General features: G+C 52.2%; 1 long non-coding RNA gene across 1 annotated transcript; it reads right to left on the bottom strand.

Annotated features, from left to right (window-relative positions):
* Positions 1-1,510: 1,510 nt before the first annotated feature.
* LOC133626291 (uncharacterized) lies at positions 1,511-10,639 on the bottom strand. The gene is made up of 5 exons (XR_009819389.1): positions 7,106-10,639; positions 6,139-6,258; positions 5,418-5,589; positions 2,741-2,916; positions 1,511-2,521 (listed from the first exon to the last, which is right to left on the bottom strand). It is a non-coding gene; the product is annotated as an uncharacterized LOC133626291 (long non-coding RNA).
* Between the last annotated feature and the right edge of the window lie 4,263 nt (positions 10,640-14,902).

Here is a 14,902-nt window from a genome sequence, read left to right as displayed (position 1 = left end):
GGCAATTATTGCTTACTTTCCACCCTGCCTTCTCTCCAGATGATGAGAAGCTGGGAAGGGTGATGATGTATTTTGACTGGAGATGTAAGTCAGCCAGAGAAGCAGACTGAGCTTGTGGCTCATAGCAAATGTCTGTGGCTTATAGTCAGAGAATTGGTTAGGTTGGAAAAGACCTTAAAGGTGATCACCAAGTCCAACCGTTAACCCAGCACTGCCACTTACATGGTAAAGACCTTGTTTAGAGGCGTCGTTGCCCTGTTGCACCTGCAAGGCTTGGTTTGGGGTATCATCTCCATTACTAAGTGCTTAACAGAGAAAGCTCAAGGGGACAGAGTAGTAGCTGCACCTTACTCATCCTCATTTTCCTAGCAGCTCCCAGCAGCAGTAGCAGAGTTTGCTGGAGCTTCTGTTCCCATCTATTCTGGAACTGAAGCTGTAGAAACAAATGGAGGCTGATTACACCACGCATTTGCAAGCACCGAGGAATGGTGTGCATGTGAGAAACAGAAGAAGAACTTGCTCATTTAGTGTTTTTCTGACTGCCTGCCAGAGCTGCATCTGCTCTTCAGCCAACACACTGCAAGGCTGGCTATTAGATGGGAAGAATTCAAATCATTTCTGTCACATGGAGGAAGAGGGAGCAAGGACTCACCCTGATGGCCTTTCTGAGGCCAAAACTGATGCTCAAACCCATCAACTGCTATGCAAAAGATACCAAGGTATGCTTTTGTTTCTTTTTTTTTCTACAGAAGTGCTCTCTAAAATGTTGATAATCTGAGAAGTTAGCCAGTGTGGCCAAACCGAGGAAGCAGCAAGGCAGGTGGCTCTTACCATTAGGTGAGCTCCTCTCCATGCTCTTGTGCTGCTTCTGCAAACCTCTGCAAACATAATCACTTTGGGTTTTTATGGACAAAACAGTCAGTTGCCAAGTGTTCAGATGGACAGGAAAGCGTGAAGTTGTGTGGAAAAAAAACCCTCACTATTTAACCAAACTCTGGTTTCCTCATGGGTTCTGCAGCCAAGATACCCTCAAAAGCCTTTTAAGAGCCTGCAAACCTGTATGAAGCAGATCCTAGACATGGTCCAGTCCCCTGATCACCTTGGTGTCCCTGCCCTGTGTTTCCCTGTCTCTCTTGAGCGGGGGAGCCCAGAACTGAATGGAGGACTCCAGATGAGGCTTTGCTATGAGTAGTGCCAGCTCACTTGGAAAAGAGCCTGCTGAGGCTGTGTGACCCCAGACATCCAGGCGCTGGCTTCAGGGACCAGCTGAAAGGTGAAAGTGGGGGCAATGCTTTCTTCAGCCTCCCTTGTGTAGCATAAAGCCTGGCAGGCAGAGCTGTGGGGTGATGCACAGCATGAGCCCAGTGTGTTTGCATACATAAATCCCCTTTTCCACTGGAGGCATCATCCCCAGGAGCCCAAGCAGAGGCCTGTAGCTTACAGAGGTGGTTGGTGCCATGTTTTAGGGTAAGCTCTGGTTTGTCTAATGAAGGAAAAAAGGCACAGTTCCTTTGTAAGCAAACAAAGCTTGACTTTATTGCCTTTAAAGTGCAACTAACACAAACAGTGGCAAAAGTGCAAACACTGATAATGCTCAGAACATTTTGAGCTGTGCAAACAAGCCAGAGGTGGAGGGATGTGTTGAAATGAAGGGGTGAGGGGAACCAGGGAGGGGAGAGGAGAGCTCCCAGCCCCACAGCCCTTTTGTTTTGCATGGTGAAGGCAGCCTCTAGGCGAGGAATTGGAGCCCTCTGCAGTACAAAACCCCCACTGAGGTGGGATGCAGATGTCATTACAACATTTTTAGCCCCATCCTGAGACTCTGCCTCACCTCTGTAGCAGGAAGAGCTCCAGAGCTGCATAGCAGAGCCATCCGGACAAGGCAGAGCCATGCATCCGACCATTGCTGGGGCAGTGCCCACATGGAGCATCCCACCAGTGTCTCAGATGCTGTATGGCAAACAACATGCTGCCCTGCCTTTCTTTTTCCCCTACCCACCTTGTTTTTCTTAGGTGGGCAGCTGTATCGCACACACATCCCATACTACTCCTGCACCTGGGTCAGCATCTTCAGTCCCATCCAGCTTTCAGAAGCCTCTTCCAGATGATCCATAGGTGGTGGCTGTACATCTCAGCCCTGCCCTGCTGGCTCCTTGCCCGATGACCACACAACCCTGCTCCCCACCACCCTGTGTCTCTCAGGGTACATTTTGCTCTAGATAGAGGGGTGATGTATGGGAGGCTCAGTCCTTGCAGATGTAAGATGGCTCACAAGGAGCCAGAGCACCACTGCTGTAGGTAAGGATTAAGGTCCAGCTCCTTAAGAGACATTTAGGCATCTGTCTCTTATCACTTAGGATTACCAAGCAGGCTGGGAAAAGCAGGCCACTGCAAACTGGATCAAAAGAAGAAAGGGAAAGTCCTTGGATGGATCACTGGAGAATCAAGCAGGGTGCAGGGATGTCAGCCTTTATCTTGGTTCCATCCCAAGCTGTCTCTCCAAGCTGTTTCTGCTGCGAGGCTAGGAGGGGAAGAGATGCGCAGAATCAGTGCAGCCCTATCCCACACACATCCCCTGGGCTCTCAAGCACAGCCCTCCTCACTCCAGCATGAAGGGATTACCACATTTTCTGTCTGGCTGATGAATTCTTCCCTAATCCAGCTATGGAGGCAGAAAAGTCTTCACTTATTAAACCCATCACCTGATCCTGTCATGCACGAGGCATCCCACATTGCTTACCTTCCCATTCAAGCTGCTGTGTGCTGACTTGGACACCTCCCCAGCTGCCTGATGCTCCAGCTGATGGGGTCACTGCCAGTGTCTGGCAAACTGGGGAGCCAACAAGCCTTTTTCTCTGTGCAAGAGAGCAGCTGGGCCTCCAGCCCTGGCCCCGATTTTCAAAAAGCCAGAAAGACCTGAATATTGAGGAGAAATGAATGTCTTTGCCAGACCTACCCAAAATCAGGCAGTTCAGCATGTTAGTAAGGGAAAGGGACAGGCAAACAGAATGATGACACACTCACTTTTGTAAGACTTGAGAAAACATGCTGAAGTACAGTACAAAAAATAACAAAAGCTACACCTACTGGGGTAAGTTCAGTTGCTTTGGGATGAAACAATCTATTTTTATACATTTTTAAAGCCAAAGCTTCCTTTACTTTTGCTTGTAAGGCTGCCAAGTATTTCCTGAGTGAAGTTTTGGGGATTTTCCCAGCTGAACTCCATTTTCTGGTAGGAGAGGCCTGGGCAGGAGCAACCACAGAGCCCAGACTTGGAGCAGAGACGCGATGCATGTCAGACATGACACCTTGGGGGTAGTTTTGGCCTGGTGTGGCTTGTTGATATAACCCAGGCTCGAGGCCAAAGGCAATAAGGGATTGGAGTAAAAAGGCTCCAGCAAGCGAGAAAAGGGGTTTTCTTGGCAGTGTCTTTGCTGGGTGATAGCCTCAGCAGAGCCATGGAGTGCAGACATACAGCAACAGAGCCTGGGACACGGACACTGTCCTATGGTGGTGCCTTCCTTTTTTAAGGAAAAAGCCAGACAAAATGGGTGCTTGATGCTGCTGGGTTTTCAGAGCAAGCTGTTATTCCCAAACAGGCTCTTTCTCCCCTGTTACTCACCTCCAACTCTCACTTTCTTTACAAAAATTAGACAGACAAATAAGCCCCCTTTCCATCCCCCCTGAGGAGTTCCTCAGCAACGAGCAGCTGTGCCTCACCCATGGGGTGCTGGAAGCTGTCAGGCTTATAAAAAAACCCAGCTCCATGGGGAGCAGGAAAGCTATTTTAGAGGCTTCAAAATTGCAGCAGCCTAGATTACTTCCTGAAGCCTGCATTAAGTTATTCAGGCATCTAGCTGTGCAGGTATAAAGCAACTCACTCAGAAACATGCTCCTCCCTGATAAAAGTGTTTTTCCCACAGTCACAGTTTTTCTGTGCTACTGGGATGTGGGGAAATAACCTTTTTCTAGTAAGCTGTGGGACAGGAGAATGAGAGAGTGTGTGTGTGTGTGTGTGTGTGTGTCTGTATCTCTGTCTGTGTGTACTGACAGAATAGAATCATGGAATCATTTTGGTTAGAAAAGACCTTTAAGATCACCAAGTCCAACCCCTCCCCTCACACTGCCAAGCCCACCACTAAAACATGTCTCTCAGCACCTCAGCTGTGTCTTTTCAATATCTCCAGGGATGGGGACTACCCCACCTCCCTGGGCAGCTTGTGCCAGGGTCTAACATCCCTCTCAGTGAAGATTTTCCTCATCTCCAATCTAAACCTCCCTGGTACAACCTGAGGCCGTTGCCTCTTGTCCTGTCACTCATTACTTGGGAGAACAACCCTCCTCTCACTACAACCTCCTATCAGGTAGTTGTAGAGAGTGATAAGGTCTCTCCTGACAGTATCTGCATGGCCATCCTTGGCTTAGAGCCTGACAGCATGGCAGTGGCTGCATTCACCCAGCATTGGGCAGAGCAACAACCCAAGTCCTGAGGAGATAAAATTTACCCAAGCATGGCTAGCAGAGCAGATGGGGTTTTTAGAGAGCCCTGGAAAGCAAAGTCACCTCTTTCCTGGAGCACTCAGCTCATCACAAGGATGCTGGGGTTTCCTGTGGGGGCCCTGGGGAGGAGCAGGGAGCTGGTGCCCTCCCTGCCGGGCAGCCCATGCCACAGCCTTACGCAGCGTCAGGCGCCGCATCACGCGCCGGGGCACCGCCACCGACTGGCACTTCACAGCTGCTTTGAGGTGCTGCCAGGGACTGCAGGTCACAACTGCCAACAAATCAGAGCCATTGTGCTCTCCCATCCATCCCCGCTTTCTCCCCGTTAATAGCCCCTTTCTGTACCCAGGGAACGTGATTCTGCATCATCCCTGCAGGTCCCAGCTCTGCTCCAGGATGGCTCTTTGTGCCCACCATGGACAATGTCCCAGCTGGGGCTCTCTGTGCTGGCTCCACAGGAGATGGGTCTACATCCAGCCCTGCAGTCCTCCCCTCCAAAAAAGTGCTTTTGATTTTGGCTGTGAGAACACAAAAAAGTTCCACTTAAACACAAGGAGAAAGTCCTTTGGTGTTGAGGTGAGGGAGCCCTGGCCCAGGCTGCCCAGGGAGGGTGTGGAGGCTCCTTCTCTGGAAGTTTCCAAACCCATCTGGACACGTTCCTGTGTGACCTGATGCAGGGGAACCTGCTTTAGCAGGAGGTTGGGCTGGGTGATCTCTAGAGGTCCCTTCCAGCCCCCACCATTCTGTGATTTGTATTGAGTCGGTGCCTTCAGAAAAATCTGTATCTGTAAGCCCTTTCACCAAAAATGCATTTTATCCTTCAATTGTAGCAAAAGCATCTCCCCACCCCCACCCCACAGCTGCTGCTTGCTACCCAGAGCAGCAGTGCATGACAGTGAGCACCCCAACACCCTAACCTGAGGGCTCGAGGAGGAGCGTTGTTTGGAGACTCTCAGGAACACAAACCATCTTGCCAAGCTGTCGTGCTCGTTTGTTACTCAGCATTAAGGGAATCTGCACCATTCTTCCATCAGCCTCCCCAGCCTGGAGGATAATTGATGCTCACGTCATTTCGTTTTGGTCCAGCTGCTGGGCTCAGGAACAGATGTTTTATTGTTCAAACTGAACACACAAAACCGAAAACAAAACAAAAAAACCCACTCCAACCCAAAAAGCAACAAAAAAACCCAACTAATTTGTGTTAGTGGTGAGATCAGCTGCAGCTTCCTCCCCCCAGAAATGGGAGGAGACAGAGCAGCAGCTCCAGGGAAGACCCAGGCCTCTGGGAAGGACAGGATTTATACATCCAGTATATATCCAGTGTCAACTGCCAACATATGATGCACCCCCTCACCAAAACCTGCCATGCCCAGCAGGGTCCCATTGTCCCCTGCACTGAGCTGTCACCTTCAGGTGGGATGCACCAGAACAGCCTTCAAGGCCTCTCAGGGTCAACCATCCACCCTGATATTTGCAAGGAGGAGTGCAACATTTGCTTAAGAGCAAAGATACATCCCTCCTCTAGGGAGCAGACAAAAGCAAGTGCAAGAACGTGCCAGCAACATGTGCATCTTCCATGCACGGGCAAAGGAGCTCACACTCTCTTACAGCTCGTTGAGGGCAAGTGCAGGACAGTACCTGGAAGTCACAGGCTGATCCAGCCCAGCATTCCCCACATCCTTAAGCATTCACATGAAGCTACCGTGAGGCAGGCTGTGGGAGGGGTGGGCAGCACTTCTCAGGATGCCAAAAAGAAATCTGTTAAAAACAAAAACGACAAGAAAATCCTACTGAAAAGGCAAAAAACCTCTGAAACTACTCAGGTTAATAAATGTTTAATACTTTCTCTCCAGCACTATAGATAAGAATCATAGAATGGGGGAGGTGGAAGAGACCTCCAAAGCTCATCCAGCCCCAACACCCCTGCTAAAGCAGGTTCTGCTCAATCAGGGGGCACAGGAACGTGTCCAGGTGGGTTTGGAAACCTCCAGAGAAGGAGCCTCCACACCCTCCCTGAGCAGCCTGTGCCAGGGCTCCATCACCCACACAGCAAACAAGCTTTTCCTTGTGTTTAAGTGGAACTCTTTGTGTTCCAGCTTATGGCCATTACCCCTTGTCCTTCACCATGGAAGGATGGCACTTGTCCCATGCAGAAGCACCAGCAAACACTGGTACTTGTGATACAAACTGGAGAGTTGCTTCCAGAGGACCAGGCATAGCTGTTCCCCTTGCCTCCCCTGCAGAGGCACTTTTGCTGTAGGTGAGACCCAGCCCTAGGAAAAAAACAGGCTCTGAAGCACCCATAGCAAATTACTTGGGTAATTTTCCCTACAAGGCCAACAGAGACAGGGCTCCAAGGCCCATACGAGCATCTTTGGGCACCTCCTGGTGTGTGCCACATGCTTGGTATGATTTCTGGCAGCATATTGTGTTTGCTCTCTGTTCCACAAGAGGATCCAGTCCTACACACAGTGGTATGAAATGCCGCGGTCCCCACTGAGAGACCACTCTGGGCCTGAGAACCGGCCTGTGGTTTGGGAAACCCTAGCAGGAGAATGACCACAGCATCTCCTCAGCAAACCAATGGTGAGGGAAAGCCACTGACCTTTTGTGGTTGCAAATAAAAATCCATGAAGCGCTCTTGGCTCTGAGGTACCTGCATTGTAAATGCAGCTCCAGAGATCTCTTGTGGAATGGCACCAGATGGGACTGTCCCCTCAAAAAGAGGACTATCAGGGGAAGGAGTCTGTAAGGGAACAACACAGAAAGAGCAGTAAGAGGTTGTAGGTGGTAAATAGCTGTTGGCTCATCTACCCTTTCTCATTCAGCTGGGTAAGCAGCAAGGATATGGAGTAGTAGAATCACAGGATCATTTAGGTTGGAAAAGACCTTTAAGATCATCAAGTCCAAGCCCTGCCCTCACCCTGTCAATCCCACCGCTGGGATCAATCTTTGAGGGAAAATCCACCCAACACAGCGGAGGGAATGCCCTGGAGCAGAGCCACAGACCGCTGGTATGAAAGCCAGGAGGGGCAGGCAGGCACTGGGTTGTGTATTAGAGGGAAAAACCCCACCTCAAAACTGGAGTGCATTAGAGGTGAGGTGTGGGCACAGGGAAGGTGGAGAGGAGCCCTTGTTCTCAGCATGGCCAAGCAGAAAGGACTCAGCATGCCCACGGGGCAGCCCCTGCCCGCTCTACTGCCATGCAGAGCCAGCCATTCCCTCCCCATCACATCAGCCTGTGCCACCACACCAGGGAAAGATGGCTCAGAAAAGAGCCCCCAAGTCTGAGATGAAAGGGCAGCCCAATGAAACAACAGGCCCTGCATAATGGGGCACGTTATTCCTCCATGCAAGCCTCCAGATTGCCACCCAGCACTCCAGAGTGCCATCCACTTCTCCTGGGTTCAACTCCCTCACACGGGGCTCCTCGTCACCACCTTTGAGGGTCAAGATGTGGTTTGAACATTGGTCCTGCTGAGTCTCATCGCTGGATGAATCCCTGGATGAAAGCAAGTGAGATGTGATCACAGCCACCCGAGCTGGGTGATGCCAAGCTTTTGGCAGGGAACAGTATCTCCTTGAAAAATCACCAGCAAAAGCAGAGGAAGATGTTTCACACCTCACCAGGAGCAGCTCTCAAGCAGAGGCTCTCAGCACATCCTGCTTATCCAAAAGACTGGGCAAATCACTTGCCTTAAAGCCAGGATCTGACGCTCCCTGCTCTTCCCGGGAACGTCACTTGCAACGCTTTCCAGCTGGGTCAGCATCCCACGGGACACTTTCTCTCTTTATGTCAGGTTTAACTCATCAAGTGACGCTTTTCCCTTGCAGCCACCCCCTGGGGACTGTGACTCCATCACCCCTTGGCAGGAGGAGGGGGCAGCGGGAGCTCCCAGTGCTGCCAGTGGTGATTCAAGAGGTGGGACTCTCACCCGCTGACTCACTGGCTGTCCAGCCCAAGCCCTGCTGAGATGCTTCACTTGCATCACACATTGCTAGAGACCATGAAGAGACCCGAGGTGTTATCTTAAGGAGATGTGCTGTGCCATTTTAAGCCCCCTCCCCCCTCCAGATCCCATTTGCCAGGTTTTTCCCCTCTCCCCAGCTTTTGACTCACCACATTGCCAACTCACCACTCCATTGAGTAAGCACAGTACACCCTGGTCTCCTCGATGTATCCGAGCTCCCCACCCTTCCCCAGTTTGTCCCAGTCTCCTCTCAGCATCCCCATGCCCCCAGTTCCCTCAGGGCAAGGTGCCCATTGCCCTACCAAACAAGATCACTTGTGCCAAGAGGCGTCAGGCACTCTGCACCATCCCAGCATGGCACAGGCAGACCTCCACTCCCAGGAGGCTGTTCTAGGAGTGATAACAGCAGGAGGACTGTCCTCTGCCTACCTCCTTGCTCTTCCACCCGGAGCCCTGCGACTCACCCACCCATCTGTCCCTCGCCTCATCTGGGCACTGCCACAGCCAGGACACTTGAGCCCCATCTCAGCTGTTGACTCCAGCCCATCCCTGAGGAGGAGGATGGGGACAGGGAGCTGCTCCAGGCTCTAGAGTGGAATTTCACTCACTTTGATGGCCTTATGCCTGCGTCACGCTCTAAAAATACAAACAAACCCTGGGGTGGCACCAAACCCACCCCGTGTCCTGCAGGGCCTGGCCTGCCCTGGCCACCTCCTCCTTTCTGAAAGAAACTAAACCAAGGGCTAAAAAATAGAGTTCAGATCCTGTTCTTCACCGATGTGAGCTAAAGAATATATTTAGAAATTGACTGGGGTCAGTTTGCTGAAGACTTGGATGTGAGGTCAGGGAGGGACAGGTTCTGTGGCCCCCTAATGCTCCCTGCTCTGCTGAGCCAGCTCTGCCAAGCTCTCCGATCCCTCTGCCCACCCTGACACTCCTCTCATCCAAATCCATCTGCTACAGGCAGGCCAGGCTGGGCACAGAGGGCACAGCAGTCCTCCATGCCATAGGAAGTCCATCCCCACCCACCAAGAAGATCTCAACATCATGATGTCTCTGTCCCCAGGCACCTCCTTCTCTGCTACTTCAGACAAGCCCCAAAGCTTTCCTTCCCCATCCTCACCTGCACAGCTTCAGTACTCCCTATTGACTAATTTCACCCCCATTCCCACCTCCCCAGGTCCTGTGCTTGAACTCATCAATACTCAGCCCCTGCATTGAGGCTGGAAGCAAAAAAAACATCCACAAGCCTGATATTGGTCTCATCAATGAAACCTGTTGTTATTGCAAAATGCCCTTCCCAGCCCCTTCCTCTGGCATCTGGGGGTGCAGGGAAATCAGGACCCCGTCCCCTCACACATCCCCAGGGCCCCTGGGAGAACTGAAGCGGGGAATGGCAGGCAGGGGAGGTCACACTTTCCCTGCACCCAGCAGTAAACAAGCTGTCCTGAGCAGTGGGGAAGGAAGGGAGGGAGGGAGGGAGGGAGGAGGGGAAAGAGCCCAAGTGAGCTGTATTTTTGCAAGCAGGCAGATTAGGAACAGGCTGAGGCGTGCTGGCAGCCTCCACAGGACAGCCACTGCTATCTGTGAATGGGTGCAGGCTGTTACCCGCCAGAACAGGGAGCTGGGGAGGGGGAGGGAGGCTGGGGGAGATGTTTGCTCCTCGGCCAAGTGGCTATTTCTGACTTGGGGAACCCACAGCTGAGGCCAGAGAGGGTTTGCAAGTAGCAGCTGAACCTGGACTGCACTCGAGAAATATCCACCCCACGTAGGCTGGAGAAGCTGCCTCGTCCCCATAGCCTTTGTGCAAGCTCCTCCTGAGCTCCTGAGCAGTTCCCATCAGCTCTGGCCCCCAGCACTGCCCCGTGCCCGGGGACACATCTCACACACTGACCCCCGGGAAGCCACGGGGCTCGCGAGGTGCTCGGGCAGGGAGCAGCTAACGCCAGGAGCCGATTGAGTTACAGCCTGGCCCTTGGATCATGTTTACCAGCTCCCCACTGCATATCCTGTACTGGGAGGATTCCTGGAAGCAGAAGCTGATTTCACACCCCCCTCCCCTCACAAACACGTAGGCGATGCCAAAAGCAGAGCTCCACACGTGACGGGCCGCTGGCAGGGAGCAGCCGCCCCCTTCCTCCCTCTCCTCCTCCTCCTCGGGCCATATGCCTCCCATCTCCAGCACAGAGCTGGCCCCATCCCTTCTTCTATTCTTCTTCCCCTCCACTTACCTCTGTGTAACTTTTCATGTCTCTGAATTTAAAGCAGAGGTGGTGGCCCTGCAGGAGGTGCTGGAGGTCTCCAAACCTTTGATGGGTTTCCTCTTCCCTGTGTCATCATGCTGCTCAGGTGACATCAGGGCCCCAGCAGTCTGGGATGAATAAGGTCCTGGAGTTCCAGCTCTCTAAGTGGTATAAGAACCTTTTAACCTGAGGAGGAAAACAAGGAGTCAGTCAGCCTCAAATCCTGAGCATCACTGGCAAACCTGGGCGTTAGGGCAGCAGTGTGCAGACCCAGGGCAACAGGCTTTGTACAGCAGAGGATGCTGCAACGCTTCCTGGCACACAAAGATGCCCCTGGGCCATGCATGGGCACACTGCACACCTCTGCCACCACACTCTGCTACCCAGAAACTCGGCCTGGAAATCTTCCCTGTGTGGCATCTGAAGGCAGCCTCTTGGATGTTGTTCAAGCTACTTCTGCATCTCTACCAACACATCTTCTCCCTGCCAGTAGATTTTGGGGTGGCAGTTGCTGGGTTGGTAGGTCCCACCTCTGTTTTTCTTTCCTATCTGGGCCAGCCAACTCAATGAGATGGCAGGGTGCCCCAAGGGCTACCACCCACCCCTTGGCAAGAACACTTGGCTGAGGATCTGATGTGCCCCTACTGCAGGATGGGATGCTGAGCAGAAGGGCTGACACGGGGCAGATACAGCACCATGCCCCTGTTCTCAGCACTGGTGAGGCCACACCTCCAATACTGTGTTCATTTTTGGGCCCATTACTACAACACAGACACTGAGGGGCCAGAGCACGTCCAGAGATGGGCAACAGAGCTGGGGAAGGGTCTGGAGCACAAGTCTGATGAGGAGCAGCTGAGGGAGCTGGGGGTATTTATTCTGGAGAAGAGGAGGCTGAGAGGAGACACAGTCACTCTCTACAACTACCTGACAGGAGGTTGTTGTGAGGTGGGAGTTGGTCTCTTCTCCTAAGTAACAAGTGACAGGACAAGAGGAAATGGCCTCAAGTTGCCCCAGGGGAGGTTTAGATTGGCGATTAGGAAGAACTTTTTCCCTGAGAGGGTTGTCAACCCCTGCCCCAGGCTGGCCAGGGAGCTGGGGGAGTCCCTATCCGAGGGCCAGGGGTTAGTGGTGGGCTTGGCAGGGTGAGGGAAGGAGCTTAAAGGACTTTTCTAGCCAAAACAATGCTGTGGTTCTATGCTCAGTGCTGGGGGGCCTGGCAAGAGCAGCCACTGGCTCAAAGCATTTCTCAGCCTCTGCACCTCAGTTGTGAGGCCTCAGGACAGGGACTGCATATCCAGCACAGCCAGGAGGACAGCCTTTGCTTTACAGCCCAGTGTAAAACATTCATTCTCCCTCCCTTTTGGGAACAGCATCAGCCCCAGCTGGGCTTTACCCGCTGCCCACCTCCCTATCCTCATTCACATAACCTCTTCCAGCATGAGACTTCAGCTGATATTATTTGCCCTCTGCTTTGTTTTAAATACATCCCTTCTTAAGGCAGAATGTTTCTATCTTTCAGGAGGTTTTATGTGTCTAAATCTTACTGTTTTTACTCAAGATTTCTTTTTGAGGGAAGCTGGAATCCTGAGTTGCCACCAAGTAAAAGGATTCCCTGGGATATGGTTACAAAATCAGGAAGAAAAAAATACAAGATCTAATCTTGCAAAGACTACACGTGTTTGACTCGAGACAACTGCACCATGGCAAGTGAAACAGAGCTGAAAGTTAACCTACACCTATTGGGGTTTTATTCTGATGTACATTTTCCCCTTGCAAGACTTTGGGAATACATGGTTGTATTTGCAAAGGGTCAGCATAGCATCCACTCCAAACAGGTGGGCTCTGGGAACACAGGTGGTGAGTACTGCTGCATAAAAATAAGGGGGAAAGGGGGAAAGGGAAGGAAGGGGGAAAGAAGAGCAGAGATGCTGTGCAGGAGTGCAGAGCAGCACTGCCCCATTGAAGGTCACCTCGCTCACCACTCAGCACTGCTGCCACAAGGGGCTGGCTGGGCTCTGACACGGTGCAGAGCCTGGATCCCCATCCCACAGGTGAGAACACGGCCTGTGCCCAGCCTCCCTGGCACGCTGAGGACCTGGGAGGGAACCCACACCGATGCCATGGGGATGAGTAATCCCGCCACTGACTCGCGGCGTCAACGTCCCTTCCTGTGCCCCCTTCCCAGAGCTGCAGCTCCCCTGCAACCTGGGGCTCTGCCACCACAAACCCCCTCCCACCTTCCTTTAATGACAAATATCCTGTAAGCCCAGGCACAAACCCATCTAGCAGCCAGGCTGCTGTCAGCACCCATTATCTCCCTGCCTTAGCCTTGTCCTTAGCCAACTGCTTAAAAATAAAGGCTGGAGGACGCTGCCCATGGGCAGGAATTTTCCACCTAGGAGATAGGGCCAAAGCAGGTCATGGGATGCAGTGCCCTGGCTTGAGTCACCCACCCCTTCTCCTGCTGCCTCAAGCCTTATGCCCCAGGCACTGCCCAAAAAAGGCACCCTTTGTGGATCAGTTGAACCTGAAACAGCCCAGGCCTCATCCCAGGCTCCAATCTCCACGTTCAGGGCCACCAGCTCACCTGAGACTCATTCAGTGTGACCTTGGCACAAGGCTTTACACACAAGGTGGTTCCATGTTGACCTCTGTCCTTGGGATGTGAGGACTGAGCAGAGGAATGGATCTCTCAGCAATGGGACTCTCTGTCCAATCAAGTTTCCAGCCCTGCTGGTGGTGATCAGGAGAAGACTATGAGGACTGAGGGCTGCTTGAGGAGCAGAAAATGCAGACCAAAGGCTGTTTGAGGAGAAGATGGAAACCAAAGGCTCTTTGAGCATGAAGACACATCTGAGAGGGAAAGCATCTTCACCTTTGCTTGAGGACCACTTCCTCACTGCAGCACAGGAGCCCCTTCAAGCTGTTGCAGACCAGCTGAATAGCTGACAGGGCAGCCCAAACCACTTTTCCCAGCCACCAGCAGCAAGATCCAGAGGGTTTCCCGGAGAAAACTCCACTGCCCTCTCCCCAGGCAGCAATGGGTGGAAGACAGCTGGAAGGAAAACATCAGGAAGAGACACACTGGGCACTTCCCTCCTGCACATCTGGGAACGGAGAGTGCAGCTCCATTGTACCGGGGCAGGGATGGTTTTGCTGGTGCTATTATTCAAAGCTGGCCCAGGGTCCTGGGGAAACAAAGGCTTCTTCCTTGCCAAAGGGAGGGCTGGCTAGAGGCAGCTGCTGCAGGCCAGGGCTGGGCTATTCTCTGGGCTTCTAAACGCTACATTCTCATGTTTAAATTTAGCCCTAGATTGAAATTTTGCAGACATGAGGCCTTCTGGTGAGCCAGCAGCTTGGCCAGCATCAACACTAGCTCTTGCCATGCCGTGTGCTGAACAAGCAGCCTCTCCTTCCTCGTGAGCCCAGCCTCAGAGCCACCAGCCCCAGCCACCATGTGCTTTGTTGGGCAGAGCCCTGGCTGCCCATCAGCAAAGAAACCACCCAGATGTGCTCCAGAGAGCAGCCGCAGCTGGACAAGACAGTCTGGTTGGAATAACAGCAGGTTTTGGCCAGCATTTGGTCTGCATTGAGGGAAAGGAAGATGCTTGCAATTTTTTCTCTCCTCTTTAGGCACATGTCCAGCTGGACAGAGGACTTTCCAGAAGCAATGGAGAAGTCAGAAAGTCATTGCAGCTTTTTAGCTTCTTCTACTCTAGCCATTAAGCTTTAGGCTGCCAGTCCTGCCCTGGAAAGGGAATCAAGCCTCACACTTCTGCTTTCTCATCATGATTGATACCCATCTCCCCCACCTTACTCCAGAGCATGGTAAATGGCTTCAAGGGAAAATGCCTTGTTCCCAGCAGGTCTCCCCACTGCATTTACATCCCCAGATGTGACAGGCACTCTTTTTTTTTTTCCTTCCAAATACATTAAAGGCTCCAGCCAGAAGTTGTTTCCATAGTGCTTGATCATATCGCCCAGGAAGACAGGCACAACCCAACACTCACAGAAGGCTGCTGAGCTCCATGGCCTCTGCTTGAGTTGGCCATTGGAGTTAAAGCAGGCAAGGAAGGAATCAGGAGGAACTGCTGTTGATTCGCTGGACTTCTGCAAACAATTAATATGGCCTTGTCCTTTGGATGAATCTGGTTTGATAAGGATCCTATTCATATTCCAGTGATTCCT

The sequence above is a fragment of the Colius striatus genome, chromosome 10, assembly GCF_028858725.1.
Source record: "Colius striatus isolate bColStr4 chromosome 10, bColStr4.1.hap1, whole genome shotgun sequence".
NCBI classification, from domain to species: domain Eukaryota; kingdom Metazoa; phylum Chordata; class Aves; order Coliiformes; family Coliidae; genus Colius; species Colius striatus.
The sequence above is the reverse complement of the archived record's forward strand: the minus strand, read 5'-3'. Positions and strand labels throughout refer to the sequence as shown.